General features: G+C 36.7%; 1 protein-coding gene across 1 annotated transcript in view; it reads right to left on the bottom strand.

The window, feature by feature from the left end:
* pkib (protein kinase (cAMP-dependent, catalytic) inhibitor beta) overlaps nt 1-12204 on the bottom strand; it is a 36075-nt gene extending 23871 nt beyond the window's left edge. Inside the window, exon 1 of the mRNA XM_041249315.1 lies at nt 11960-12204. The gene's annotated coding sequence lies outside the window, so the exon portion shown is untranslated. The remainder of the gene's footprint in view (nt 1-11959) is intronic.
* Between the last annotated feature and the right edge of the window lie 2982 nt (nt 12205-15186).

The following is a 15186-nucleotide window of genomic DNA, read 5'->3' as shown; positions in this document are numbered from 1 at the left end:
CTAGGCGGCATCCCGTCCAAATTACTACTGGTAGCCTCGGATCAGGTTGGCCCTTTGATACTGAGCTCAATTAAATACTCCATTCAAGTCGGCTCTTTTCATAGAGATCAAAAATGGGCTGTAATTTTGCTCCGTGTTAAAAATGGTAACAACCCGCTTGAATGTTTTAGTTACAGGCCCTTGTCACTCCTAAACTCTGATCTAAAATTGTATGCTAAGGCAATAACCAAAAGGCTTGAAATCAGCATAATATCATACACCAGGATCAGACAGTTCATGAAGGGACGCCAATCTGCATTGCCTCCTTCACGTAATTGACTCGGCCCCTCATCAGCCTGCATCCTGTGCTATTCTATCTGAATCCTGAAAAGGCCTTTGACTGGTTGGAATGGAATTACTTGTGGCCAGTCCTGGAGAGTTTTGGCTTTGGTCAGATGTTCATTAATATGATACATGCTTTATATAACAACCCGACTGCATGTGTGCAGACAGGCCCTGTTACATCCTCTCAATGTGTGCTTTCCAGGGGCAGGATGTCCCCTCTCCTCTTTTGTTTGCTCTCTCGTTGGAGCCCCTTGCTCAGTCTGTAATGATGTCGCCTGACTTCTCGGAGAGCCACCCACAGTTAGGACCAAACACTCGGCAGACACTATACTGTTATTCCTCTCAGATATATCTGTCACTTCCCCAAGCTCTGAAATTATTTTATGAATTTGGTTCCACTTCTAGCTATAAAATAAACTGGTCCCAATCAGTCTTGATGCCTCTAAACTCTGACTAAAAAGTCCCCTCTACATCTTGGTGTTCCTCTCCAGCTTCAGACTACTGGTTTTACTTATCTCTGCATTACTATGCACTAATTTTCAACAAATGTACAGATAAAACATTATAGCTCTTTGACTAAAATCAAATCTAACTTACTCAGACGGTCACCACTGCAGCTCACTCTGCATGGCAGAACTTCAGTTATAAAGATGAATGTACTTCCACAAATCACCTTTTTCTTCTCTGTGCTTCCCTTATCACTTCCACATAAATATATAGAAGAAATGAATTCCACATGCTCTAGTTTTATCTTGAATGTTAAGTGCCCAAGAATCAGATTATCAGCACTCATATTCACATAGAATATGCACGGAGTGAAAATAAAAATAAAAATGAAATTTTAGTAAATAAATTGCAAAAACTAAAATAGGTAGCTTTGTATAATTGAACATTCTAGAAATGCAGTAGTTTTTCTCGGTTATCAAACAAGAAAGAAGTGAATGTCTCTTACTATTCCCATTCACAAATACCTGAACAGGAACCACTTCTGAGTAAAACCAGTACAACGTTCACAAAAACATAACTCTGATTTCTGAACACTGTAACTAAAACATCCAGCCATTAGCTCTCATGCTGAACTGTCATGCACAAAAAAGATGCATACGCACAATACAGAGGGAAATAACAGTTTTGCATAAGTTCTCCACAACCAAATACAACTTGGAAAAATCACATTCAGTTGGCTTGCAACACCCCCCCCCCCACCCCCCCACCAAAAAAAAAAGTTGGGAGCCCAGCTGCACTACTTAACCAAAAGAAAACTGATGAAAATAAAATCTGCAGCAAAATCTGAATCAGTCAAAAAACATATCTTTGTTTTTTTATTATTATTATTTTCCAACAAAACATATCGTAGCATTATTTTAAGATGACTGTGAACAAGCCAGTAATCAATAAAATAGTAGTACATTTTGTTCTTTATACTGTTCAAAACGTATTCTTTGGTAACTGATTCGACATGTCCATATTTTATTAATACTGAATACACTGTTGACATTTGTCAGCAGGGCGATCAATTTTCAGAGTTCTCGTTCTACATCCTGCCTACAGGAAGGCAATATGTTGGCTCTGAATTTCTGCTTTGATTGACAGTCCGCTAATACTCCTTTGCTACACTTTATTTTTCTACAGTTACAGCTGCAGCCGTAATGCTTTTCACTATTAATAGAAAAAATACATAGAATGTCATTGCTCAGACCCTGGTAACTCTAATTAAGTTACCAAACCAGAAATACACATCTAAGGCTTGAATTAAGTTGTATCTTATCATTTGAGACTTTAATTGGTGTTTTTTCCATTCAGAAAAAAATGTGTAAATAACGATTTGGAGTAAATAGCTCTGAGAATCTAGCCCTATATGTAATGATGAGTAGTAGTTGTTATTTATCTCCCATCTCCCATACAGTAAAAGCATGTCCTAAATACAGCCTAATGAAACTTTTTCTAACCCTTATCCCTGTAGAAAAATGTAGTGCATTACTACAATTTGACATTGTACCTGTTTAGCAAAGGCATGGATCTTGGCCATTCCACCCAACTTAACCCAATGTTGGTTGCATCACTTCCAATTTACTAACTGACTTCTACAGTGATATTATATTGCCAACAAGAAGCAAATTCTGCCAATCCTTTCTGACAGTGAAATAAAAAATTTGGGTAAAATTTGTGTACAGAACCTAGTGTCGTGAAGCCAGCCTTACCAGTGAATAATTCAACATTTAAAATATCGACCAAAAAATATATTTCTATATATTGTGGCACCAATAAATAAAACAAAACAGAATTTTAGCTTTTCTTTTTATATAAATGTTTGTGAGGCAGGGTAAAGGTAAAAAGGTGGGGTAAAATCTGGCCTCCCGACAGGTGTTGGCACTAGAGCTACCATCCCGCATTTTCCTGGAAAGTCTAGACAGCAGCAGGAGATTGAACACTTAGTTAGAGAAAGGAGGCAGCTGAGGAAGCTGGAGAAGAGCAGAACAAAGTCAGAAGGAGGGACTCAATCTGTTACAAAGGGTCATAAAAGACAAGCTTGCAACATTGCACAGAGCTGAGCACCTACGGAAACACTACAAAAAGAAAGAGCGTGTGAGAACTAACTTTTATAAAGATCCACTCAAATTTGTAAAGAAGACATTAACCAGTGAGAAAAATGGCACACAAGTTTGGGCTGGAGAGATAGTTGGAGGAAACATAGATTCAAAAAGGCAGGAGCCTATGTCAATTCCTTCAGACATCCCACCTATCAATCCACCAGAACACCAAATGGAGGACTGTGCACCTAAGTGGAAAGAAGTAGAGTAAGCTGTGAAAAAAGCAAGGGCGTCATCATCTCCAGGGCCTAATGGAGTTCCGTACAGAGTGTACAAAAGTGCTTCTGGAGTTCTATGAATCCTGTGGAGATTTTCACTTCAAACCTCTTCAGATGAGAAGGGAACAGCACTCTTGCATTGCTGGAGACTGGGTGAAAGATGGTCAAGTACTCATCTGCAGAGTTCTCACAGCTGTCCACAACAACATCCCACTTGTTCTGTCAGCATAATAGGTTGCCCAGCCGTTCTCCAAAAACAATTCAGCCTGTGGATCCTTGCTGTACAGGAGTTCTACCTCAAAATACAAGGGTCTTCGTAAGTACTTCACAACAGGGTAATCCTCAGCTCCATAAAAGTCATTGTAGGTTGAATCTAATGCAAGCCGCATGATGACCGCAAGAGTGTACAAGAGAACTTCTAGAGTTCTACGAATCCTGTGGAAATTGATGAAAGTGGCATGGGAAAAACAGGTTGTACCAAGAGCATGGCGACGATCAGGTGGAACAAATTTAGTGAAAAGCCTACTTTGGAGATTTGCAATTTAGTTTTTGAACTTCAGAATTCAGCACTACATGGCAATGCCTAGAAATTGGAATAATGGCAGGATGTACCATTTCTCCACTGCCTTTACCATGGCAATGGAAGTAATTACTACGGATGGGTAATGGGAGAAGAGTGCTTGGCTTCTGTAATGTGACTACCACCAATTCGAGCATACATGGATGACATGACAACCATCAATCAGTTATTGCACAAATTAACCAATAACACTGAATGGGCACAAATGCAATTCAACCCCACTAAATCAAGGAGCATCTCTATAATTAAAGGTAAAGTAGTAGATAAAAGGTTCAACATTAATGGTGAGGCAATACCAACAGTGTCTGAGAAGCCAGTAAAAAGTCTTGGGAGATGGTATGATGGGGATCTAAAGGACACATTTTGTGTGGAAGAAGTTAGACAAAAAGCAGTGGAAAGGTTGAAGAGCATAGACAGCAGCGTTTTTCTGGGCAAACAAACTCTGGTGCTTTCAGTTTGGTATACTGCCAAGACTGCTGTGGCCACTGACTGTGTACAAGGTTTCCATGACAACAGTTGAGAAGCTGGAAACTTTAATCAGTTCATAGGTCAGGAAATGATTGGGAGTTCCACGCTGCCTCAGCAGAGTGGGACTTTATGGTAAAGGAATACAGCTGCTACCAATCTCTGCTCTAACCGAGGAGTTTAAGTGCGCCAAGGTCCGACTGGAAATGACGGTGATATTATGGGGCAAGTTTACCATGGAAGAGGGGGTCTTGGTCTCAGTTCAGCTCCTCCTACATGACATAAGGCAACCCCAGCTCAACGTAGGATGCTTGTAGTCAATGAGGTGCAAAAGCAGGAGGAGAGGATCAGGTGTGTAAAGGCCATTTCCTAGGCCAAGCATGGAGAAAGGACAAGATGGGAGAGTGTGGAACAATGCAAGATTGGCTGGCAAGACGTATGGACAATGGAACAGAGCAGATCAGCTTCCTCATTAGATCAACATATGATGTTCTCCCATTACCACAGAACCTAAACCTCTGGGTTGGTGAGGATCCCTCATGTCCTTTGTCTTCATAACCTGCAACATTAAGGCACATTTTGACAGGCTGTAAGGTGGGTCTTAGCCAAGGATGGTTTACTTGGCGCCATGACCAGGTGCTCCAATGTTTGGCCTTAGCACTGGAAGACAAGCATAACCTGACCAATAAGGTGCCACCAGTTCTATCAAATCATTACACAAAAAAGACAATATTCCTCCGTCCAGGAGAGCAACCACCAAGAAATGGTGTTAAAACCAAGCCGCACCCAGGACAAGTGGAAGCTGCTAGAGACTGGAAAATGTTGGCAGATGTTGGTCAACGACTTATTTTTCCACCCGAGATTGCCACCACTAACCTTTGACCAGACACTGTCTAGTGGTCAGGATTAGCACGCCTTGTTCATATGGTAGAGTTAATAGTACCTGTGGATGAGGCGTATGAGAGGAAGAAACTTCGGTATGCTCAACTAGCTGCTGATGCAGAACAGCGAGGATGGAGATGCCAGGTTTACCCAGTGGAGGTGGGTTGTCGAGGAATTGTGGCACACTCTACAACCCAGTTTCTCAGAGATGTCAGGTTCAGTGGCCAAGAGTTGTGTCACACAGTGAAGAACTTATCTGAAGCAGTAGAAAGGAGCAGCAACTGGCTGTGGTTGAGACAGAAAGATTCTGGCTGGGGATCTCAAGCATAACAGGAAGAAAGCAACGATGATGTATGGTAAGTAAGCTCAGCTGAGTTGAGAGGGGGATGGAGGGGGGTGATGCTGGGACACCAGAATCACCATCGAGCCCTCTTGAGGTGTCGTGGGCTAGTCGACAAGACACAGAGGATGGAAGGTGCCCACTTGAAGACCCCAGAGATGTACCCTACTTAGCTCAATCCAGACGGTTGTCATGCTGATGCGCTGGGGAAGCCGCACTGTGGCTGATCCCCGGAGCCAGCATCACAGCTGTTGTGTGTGCTGATGAGCTGGGGAGGCAAAATAAGCTGATCTCTGGAGCCAGCATTACACTTCAGCCATTTATGATTTTAGGTGTCCAAATTTAAAGAGATTTAAAAAAGAAAATTTCTTATATCTGTCTATGAAAAGTAATTACACAATAATGTATTAATGTTAGAATTTTGAAACCACAAACATGTCTTAGCACAAATTTAAAAGTACTGTGTACCTGATATCAAATCGTACTGTGTTTTGTATTTACTCTTATTAGGACTGAAGGCATTGTATTTTGTATCTTGCTCTTGTACTGTAATTCTTGATATGCATTTTTTTTTTTAAATAAAACTGTAAGTCGCCCTGGATAATAAATATCAATAATGATAATAACACTGTGTAACAAATGTTTTATTTTTTTTTGTTCCTGGGTAGTAAGTGTTATTTCCTAATTGCTTATGCCTCAAAAGTATAGATAATGGCTATTATTCCCCACAAACTTTGCTTTTGTGACCAGGACAGTGATATTTCAAAATATCACTATTTCCAATGGGAAAACGGGCAAATGTGTGTTTTTTCGTTCACATAAAGTCAGAAAAAAACAACATATGAATCCAAATTAACATGTGTTTATACTAAAGTAATACAAAAATGACTACAAAAGATTTAGAAGTGAGTAGTTTTTCGAGATTTACGATTATACTGTATTTATCTACTCACTGAACTTCTTGCACTGGCGTAAAATTCCCTTATGATGTTGATTTTTTTTTTCTATTTCCTTAAAAGGAATGTCCATATTTTTTTTCTTTAAGTACATTAACAGCCCATGCTGTATTTGTTTTTAGTGTTTTTTTCAATCTTTGTTTTCTTCTATTTCATTTAGCTGTTCCTTATCTACTGTAATGTGTCTACTCTTTGACAGTTGCTGGTGCACTTATTTAATTAATATATATTTTTCAGGTGGACTGCTGTCTTCACTCAGAAAGTTGGTGTTGTACCAGTTATCTGGAGTTTCATCCCCAAATATATTAAAGAAAACAGGTGGAATGTCACTGATTTTTGGCAGTGGTTTTGTAACTAATAACAAATAAAATGACAGTTTGTCATGGAATTTAGAATGCAGTGGTGCATAGTGATTTATTCATTGTAAAGCAGCTCATTAGTATGCAAGCCATTGTATACACTATATATACAGTGCCTATAGTAAGTATTCACCCTTGGACATTTTCACAGTTTGTTGTGTAACAACCTGAAATCTTGATGCATTTAAATGGGATTCTTTTTTCCTTTTATTTACACAACTTACTCAGCACTTTGAAGAGGCAAGAGAATTTTTTATTGTGAAACAACAGTTAATGAAAAAAAAAAAGAAATGTCTTGGTTAGATAAGTATTCACCCCCCTGAGTCAATAATTGGTAGAACCACCACAGATTCTCAATCAGATTCAAGTCCGGGCTTTGACTGGGACACTCTAGGACATTCGCTTTCTTGTTTTTAAGCCACTCCAGTGTCGCTTTGGCTGTGTGCTTGGGGTCATTGTCCTGCTGAAAGGTGAATCTCCATCCCAGTCTTAGGTCTTTTGCAGACTAAAGCAGGTTTTCCTCAAGGATATGTCTGTATTTAGCTCCATCCATTTTGCTCTCTACCCTGACAAGCTTCCCGATTCCTGCCAATGAAAAGGATAGCATGATGCTGCCACCACCGTGCTTCACAGTAGGGATGGTGTTACCTGGGTGATGTGCTGTGTTGGATTTGCACCAGACATTACGCTTTGAACTTAGGCCAAATAGTTCAATTTTTGTCTCATCGGACCACAGAATCTTTTGCCACATCTTTTCAGAGTCTCCCACCTGCCTTTTTGCATATTTCAAGCGGGATTTTACATGGGCTTTTTTCAGAAACTGCTTCCTTCTTGTCACTCTTCCATACAGGCCAGATTTGTGGAGTATCTCAGCTATTGTTGACACATGGACAGTTTCTCCCATCTCAGCCATTGAACGCTGTAGGTCTTTCAGAGTTGCCAATTGCCTCTTGGTGGCTTCTCTGACCAATGCCCTTCTTACCCGGCTGCTCAGTTTGGGAGGAAGGCCTGCTCTAAGCAGATTCTGGGTGGTACCGTATACCTTCCACGTCTTAATGATGGACTTGACTGTGCTCCAAGGGATATTCAAGGCCTTTGAAATCTTTTTATACCCCTCCCCTGATCTCTGCCTTTCCACACCTTTATCCCGGAGTTCTCCTTGGTCTTCATGGTAGTATCTTTGCTTTGAATGCACTACCCAATTGTGACCTTACAGAGACAGGTGTATTTAATCTGAAATCATGTGAACCACTTTTATTGCAAAGAGATCGATTCAATTTAACTTATTGTGTGAATTCTGAAGGCAGTTGGTTGCACCTGAGCTTATTTAGGAGTGTCATAGCAAAGGGGGTGAATACTTATCTAATGAAGACTTTTCAGGTTTTTTTAATTGATTTGTTTTTTCACACACACACACACACACACACACACACCATTTTGTTACACACAAAGTGTTGGGTAGGTTGTGTAAATCAATTGAAGAAAAATACCATTTAATTGCATCAAGATTTCAGGTTGTAACACAACAAAGTGAAAACGTCCAAGGGGGGTGAATACTTCCTATAGGCACTATACGTACAGTCATGTGATGCTGTTTAACCAATTAGATGTTTGTTTGTTTTTTGTTTGTTTGTTTTTGTTTTTAGCAAGCCTGTTATAAAGTCTGTTTAAGACTATGTAATACTGTTGTAACTCAATATTGCCAGAACGGGTCGACACAAGAAGCACTCAGATCAATGTGCCTACTATACAGCTGGTGAATGTGTAGGAGTAAAAAGTTTCAAAGTGAAAGCAAACGCAGAGTTAACCCATTTATACTATGTCGATGTTTGAACCATGGCTTTTAGTACCCTAAGACTGAATGTGAAGAAATTTGACATTCAAATTTTTGCATTTGGAACAGCAAATTTTGACTCCTGAACTTGAATATTTTCAATTATTACTGTTATGAATCTGACTTTTTTCCTAATTATGTTCGCTAATTTTACCAATTTTATTGTAAGTGATTTGGTAGCTTTAGCAACCGATAGGCATTAATGGGTAAAATATAAAAATATACATAGTTAAATCAGTAAAGAATCGGTCTTTATAACAAAATGACAGTTGATACAGTTGGAAATTTAAGCTGCTGACAACCGGATTCAACATAGAAAGTGACTGATATGCACTGAAATACTAAAACAAAACAGTGCTTCATTCATAATCAAAATAGCAAACCGGTTCTCAACAAAAAGATTTCAGTTTTTTTCAATGGAAATCTGGTAACCCTATGTTTTGATGGCCATGCACAGAAGAGTCAATGCATAAGCCTACAGCTACTGCAAGTTTGCAATAAAAACGATGAGTTGTGGCATTACTCACCTCCATTGTGCTTTGTTTTCTTGGGGGGAAAAAAAATGTAAATCGATGATTGATTTGATAACTGCTTCATCGTTCGATTCACGTGTCCATGGAAATATGTCCGGAAACAAAATGCCGCCAGAGATGGAATATTTTACTTGACTTACATGCACAATGAATTGTGGAAATTTCTGCTATTTTACTGGAAGAAAATAAACATTTTGAATACTATTTCATTGCAACATACGAGCACTGTAAAAACATGTTGTTTTTTTTTTTTTCTTCTTTTTGAAATAACTATTTTAGGTGGCTCATCTGGAAAAGTATACTGCAATTTAGCTGGCCGTCAGCTGGAAATGAGAAGGCTGTTATAACAACTGTCACTTTGACTAGTATATGTGTAGACTAGACATTACCTTTATTTTATTTTGCCCACGTTTATCCTTTCATTCTTGACTCAAAAAAGCATCTCCCAATAAATAATTTTGAAATGTTTATAAATGCCATTCTAAGAACTTATATAACGTCTCCTGGCAGTATTTGAATGATAGGGGACTTCTATTGTGGTGACCCGGTAAATCTTGATTCCAACAATCTTTTGAAAACAAGTCAGTGCTATTTTTAAATAGTACTTTGATGGCGGAAATTGTATTTCCAGGACTTCAACTGAAAATGCCCAAAGAATTCACTCAGGTAACCCAGCAGGAGGCAGGTCTCTCTGAAGTGGAGAAAATGAGAAAACACCACAAAAGGTTAAACTATGATGCTGGATTTGTAATTTTCGAAATTAAGGAAAACCTACATATTGTGTGTAAAAAAAAAAAAAAAAAAAAAACATTCCATTTTAGGTAATGTAGGAGCTTTTAATTTGTTTGGCGTTTATATAAAGCAAACACAATCCTGTCTACCCTCTCCCCTAAAGTTTTTGAATTCTCATTATTTAACTACCTATTAAATAGTCATATGGTCTTAAAACTCAAAACCATGCTTGGTTAAAAAAATATCTGTAACCTGCAAGAGGCATTACCACTAATAATATAATAATATCCTTATCGTGTGATCCTTTACAACACAATGAGAACAAAGGATGAACTACAGCCTGTTTACTTAGATGTATGTACTCAATGCTGAGTTACTGAACAGATGTTCACTATTTGAACAACCTCATCAACAAGTGAGAGTAAAACCATTGAATTCACTTTATTCTTAAAGCATGTGTACAACATTTCTGATAAACAGCAGGAGACTGACTTCAGGCTGCTAATTCCAAATCATCATTAGATCATTTCTATTTCTGACAGCTTTATCAATCTTGCCCAATGTCTCGTTATTAACAATTGATTTTTATTTTTTAGTTCAGCTAGTTGAATTATCAGTCTCGCTCGCTTGGTTGTTGTTGAAAAGGCCAGAGGTTTACTTAACATATCTTCTCAACAGTCTAGCAAGAAAATATGATGTGGATTCTTTCAAATTAACATTCTAGCGCATGACGATTTATAATTCTGTTCTGCCAGAGCTGCTGTAAAAACAGCAAACATCTTGCAGGTCACATTACAAAGTGCAATGATAAAAGCACCAGGGGTCTATGATGTTACAGTACTTTCAGTTTCAGCCATTTTTGTGCTCAATATGATAGCTGCATTATCACTGATACATGAAAACAGACTGCCTACTAAAGAAGATTCACAGACCCTGATTAGCACAAACCTTGAACTACCTTATCAATTATTTTTTCACTGATTGACTTTACATTTACATTTTTTACAATGTTACAAGCTTCAGCCAAATATAAATCTGCAGTTTATATCCTATTTAAACCAAAGCTTAAGAAACACTGTCACTTACACACATTTACTAATGGCAGTAAAAACAGTGCGACCAATATACAACCAAATAGATTATTCCAGGATTAGAATCTTCACAGTGTCTTGAGTAAATGCAGGGACGCCAGTCTTATTGTACAGTCGTTTTTTTTTTTTTTTTCCCCAAGTTAATCTGGTCATGTATGCTCCCCTAATCAAGTAATTTATATTACCTACAGTTCAGTATATGCTTTGGCACCCCACCTAACACAATCCACTTTATGATTTGATTAATTACTTTAAATTTGAATGACAATTGTAGTTTCTTGTCAGTTAAAAAAAAAAATGTAATCAAGTTTAGTGAAGGTTAAAAAAGTTTTCTACATTTTATTTATTTTTATTTTTTTACAGGTGTATACAGGGAAAGTGTTTATCAAATAGCCTAGTTGTTATATACAGCTATACCCTCCTCCCCCTAAAATTAAAAAAAAAAAAAACATGAACGTGAATTATATTGGAGACAGTCTGTAAAGCCTGCAGTACGTACAGTATTACTTGTTATCTATGCAAGTATAGATATATTATATATAAGTATATATATATATATATATATATATATATATATATATATATATATATATATATATATATATATATATATATAATGTGTGTGTGTGTGTGTGTGTATATATATATATATATATATATATATATATATATATATATATATATATATATATATATATATATATATATATATATATATATATAATATATATATATATATAATACATATATGTTAATAACAATTATTTTAATAAAACAATAATTCGACATGAGCAGCTTAAACTTTATTATTTCACCGTATTTGAAAACATTTGCAAATAAGAGACCAGAATATTACACTGAATGCAAATTGTCTAGAGCGTGTTTTTGTAATCTACTGCAAACACAAAATCTTGTTTATTGTAATGTCTCTATACACACAATGCACATTAACAATGCAACTTAGAAGAGCAAAAACGTGTGTGCACTCAGTGACTGGCGGAAGGAACCGCAGAGAAATAAAATGACATAAAATTGGTATTTCTTAGAAACTTACCCAGTAAGTAGAACTGAAAGAAGTAGTGTACTTCTTCACTTAAAACCTGGAGAAGACCCGACAGTCCACTGGGAAAGCGTCAGTAGCGAAACCCTCATTCATCGTGCTGCCTATCAAACTGTTCGCTCTCTAATTCTGCTGTGTACATTGCTGCTCCGCAATGACATCATTCGGGCATGTTCCATGTTCGAAAGAGGTAAGACAAAAACACTTGTGCACATAAAATGCTTAGTGCTGTGGTGCTTGGTTTACAGTCAGTGGCAATATACCTGTATTTTCTATTTGTATTATTATAATATTGGGACACTTGTTTAACCAAGCAAAAGACTACACTTCGCTGTGTTGTTGTTTCTACTGCTGCGAAATATCCGTGCAAAATTAGGCTCACCTTTATCAGTATAGGCTGTTTTTTTTTTTTTTTTTTTTTTTTTTTTTTTTTTGTTTGTTTGTTTTTTCCGGCGGGCTGGTGAAATAAACTATCTTGGTTGTAAAGAAGTCGTTTATTTTGTTATCAATTTTATTCAGACATAATTTGATCAAAGACCGATTAATCTATTTTTTATCCAAAATGGGCATTATATTATGTGTATTTTCGCCCAATTGTGTAGCCCACATATTGTGCTGCTCACCACTTGAGGTAAATCCGAGGGCAGCAATAGTATGTCGGTCTGCATAAAGATAGTACTGTAGGTATGACATGTTACAGTTTATATTGTAACAGTTCCTATTCAACACAACTGAACTAACCCTACAGTTCTATGCAGTGCGTTCGTCATCATTAAATGTTTCGAATATCCTGCGCAACATCGTATGCATGTAAAAAATGCCAAAATATGCATATATTGTAAAACAACATCACATTTAATATTTTATCATTGACATTATAATTGTATAATTGCTGGCTAGGCAATAGCCTATAAAACAACGACCCTTGTATGTGATTTGCAGATCTTTTTACGTACCACCGTCTTAACAGTTGATCTTGGACCTCTCGTAGAGGTTTGAAGAGCTAGAAGCAGTGATATGAAATGACTCTGTCTACAGTAATCTTTTTTATTTTATTTTTTTCTTTATCCGTTGTCGTAGTCGCATTTTGTTGTCACGTGCAGGTTTGATTTTCACTGATTTTCAATTGTTGGGTGAAAAAGTTCTTGCAGCGTAATTGTCATCTTGTCTGAATTTGTATAAAGGGTTGTTTGTTATACTTGAACAAAATGATTGGATTTTTTGGGGATTATTATTTTTTTTAGAACTATTCATAAACACAGTATTCTAATTATTTGGGGATATTATATTTTTAACTATATAAATATATATATATATATATATATATATATATATATGAAGTCACGATTTTAATTACATATCATTTTATTTCTATATATACTACAGTATTGTCTGCATGGCACATTTACATCTTTCAAGAAAATAATATAACAAAGGTTTTTCACTGACTGGCTTTAGGAAAGACCACCAAAAGGACCCTTTAAAATAGTCTTAAGACCCAAGACAGACATGAAAAAAAAAAGAACCTTTACATTGTCTCACAATTTAAAGGGATTAGCAACAGAGAGTGGTCTTAAACGTGAGCTTGTATTAGACAGAGTAGTTTAGAATATGAGTAGCCTATTCTGTATTTTAAAATAGATATTTTTAAGTACAGTGTCACTGAGGTGACCATTCACTCTGTATTTTGAGTAGTCCAATCCTCCCTTTTGCTTTGTGGGTGCCTATTTGTACTAAAGTTTTCTATCTATTTTAAAGTAGCCTTTTAGTTTTATATATCCTGTTATAACAAGGCTTATTAACAGTGGGAGACAGGGTGGCTACTTGGTTATACATCGATTATAGTATGTGGGATTGATTTAGTTAAGTATATTTATAGCTATACACATATGTTGCTTTCCTTTTTTAATTTAATATGCACTTGGTTTGGTTTCCTTTTTTGTACTGAATACGTAGGCCTAACCACCACGTGTGCTTTATTGTATTATTTATGCTTATTTGTCCCTAGGCTATTTTTAAGAATCCTACAAACTTCTCCAAATAGAACCTGGTATCACTTAGAATGAGAAGCCTGTGAATTATCTCTTTGTTATTAAACCCTACTTTTTAAACATGGGCTCCTGTTTTGGTATGGCATGGCAATCCTGCATCCCTGAATAAAAAATGTAGTTAACTGTGGTATACTGCAATATAAAGGCTCAATTTCATCAATCTTTAAGAACATCCCTTTAACATTAATTCATACTAAGAATAAACCTAATTATACGATAAGCCCAATTTTGCAATTGATCTAAACAGTGCCACTGTTTAAAACATTAAAATATGGCATTAAGAAATCCTGCCCTGCTAGAGGTACTGTTATTATGTAATTGGCAAATGTAATTAAATATGCCATTGTACATGCTGCATCAATTGAATAGACTGAATTTTATAAGTGCAATATAAATTGGTTTCCAGCCATCTGAAGTGCAGTGAGGTGATGAAAAGCAGACAAATACTAGATATAGGTCACTGCTTAATAAAGTGTTTTCAGACATCTCTGTTTTAGCAGCTTGTTTCCAGTGCACTGCTTTCAATTCATCTTTCACTGGTATGTCACCTCCCAGAACCAGCAGTAGTGTGATTCCTAACTGCTATCAAAACATGCAAGTTGCATTTTATACAGCAGAGGGGCATGGATAAAACTTAACATGCTAGTCCGGCAACACATTTGTGTTATTATTATTATTATATTATTATTATTAATATAATAATAATAATCACACATATAATAATAATATGAGTACTATTATTAGGATTGTTAGTTGAGACTGGTATCCTAACAATCAACCCTCAAAGCAGTGTCAGCATACAGTGAGGGGATAGTTTTACTAGAGCTTAGTGAGAGAGCTAATATATATATATATATATATATATATATATATATATATATATATATATATATATATATATATATTCATATGAGCTTAACATGCAGCCTACAGCACTCAGTATTCCCAGGTGGTCTCCCATCCAAATACTAACCAAGCCCAACATTGCTTTCCTTAAGCATTGCATGGTAAGTTCGATTTGAAGAGCTTTTTGCCGTCAGAGACGTTGCCCAGGGGTCACTACAAGGAAGTAGCTCTTCTTGACCCCCAAGAAGTATATGTGAAACAATAACAAAGAAAGCAGCTTGTTTAATTTGTTCAAGCTTCCCATTAAACAACTTTCTCCTCCTG

This window comes from Polyodon spathula, chromosome 5 (assembly GCF_017654505.1).
Source record: "Polyodon spathula isolate WHYD16114869_AA chromosome 5, ASM1765450v1, whole genome shotgun sequence".
Taxonomy (NCBI): Eukaryota; Metazoa; Chordata; class Actinopteri; order Acipenseriformes; family Polyodontidae; genus Polyodon; species Polyodon spathula.
The sequence above is the reverse complement of the archived record's forward strand: the minus strand, read 5'-3'. Positions and strand labels throughout refer to the sequence as shown.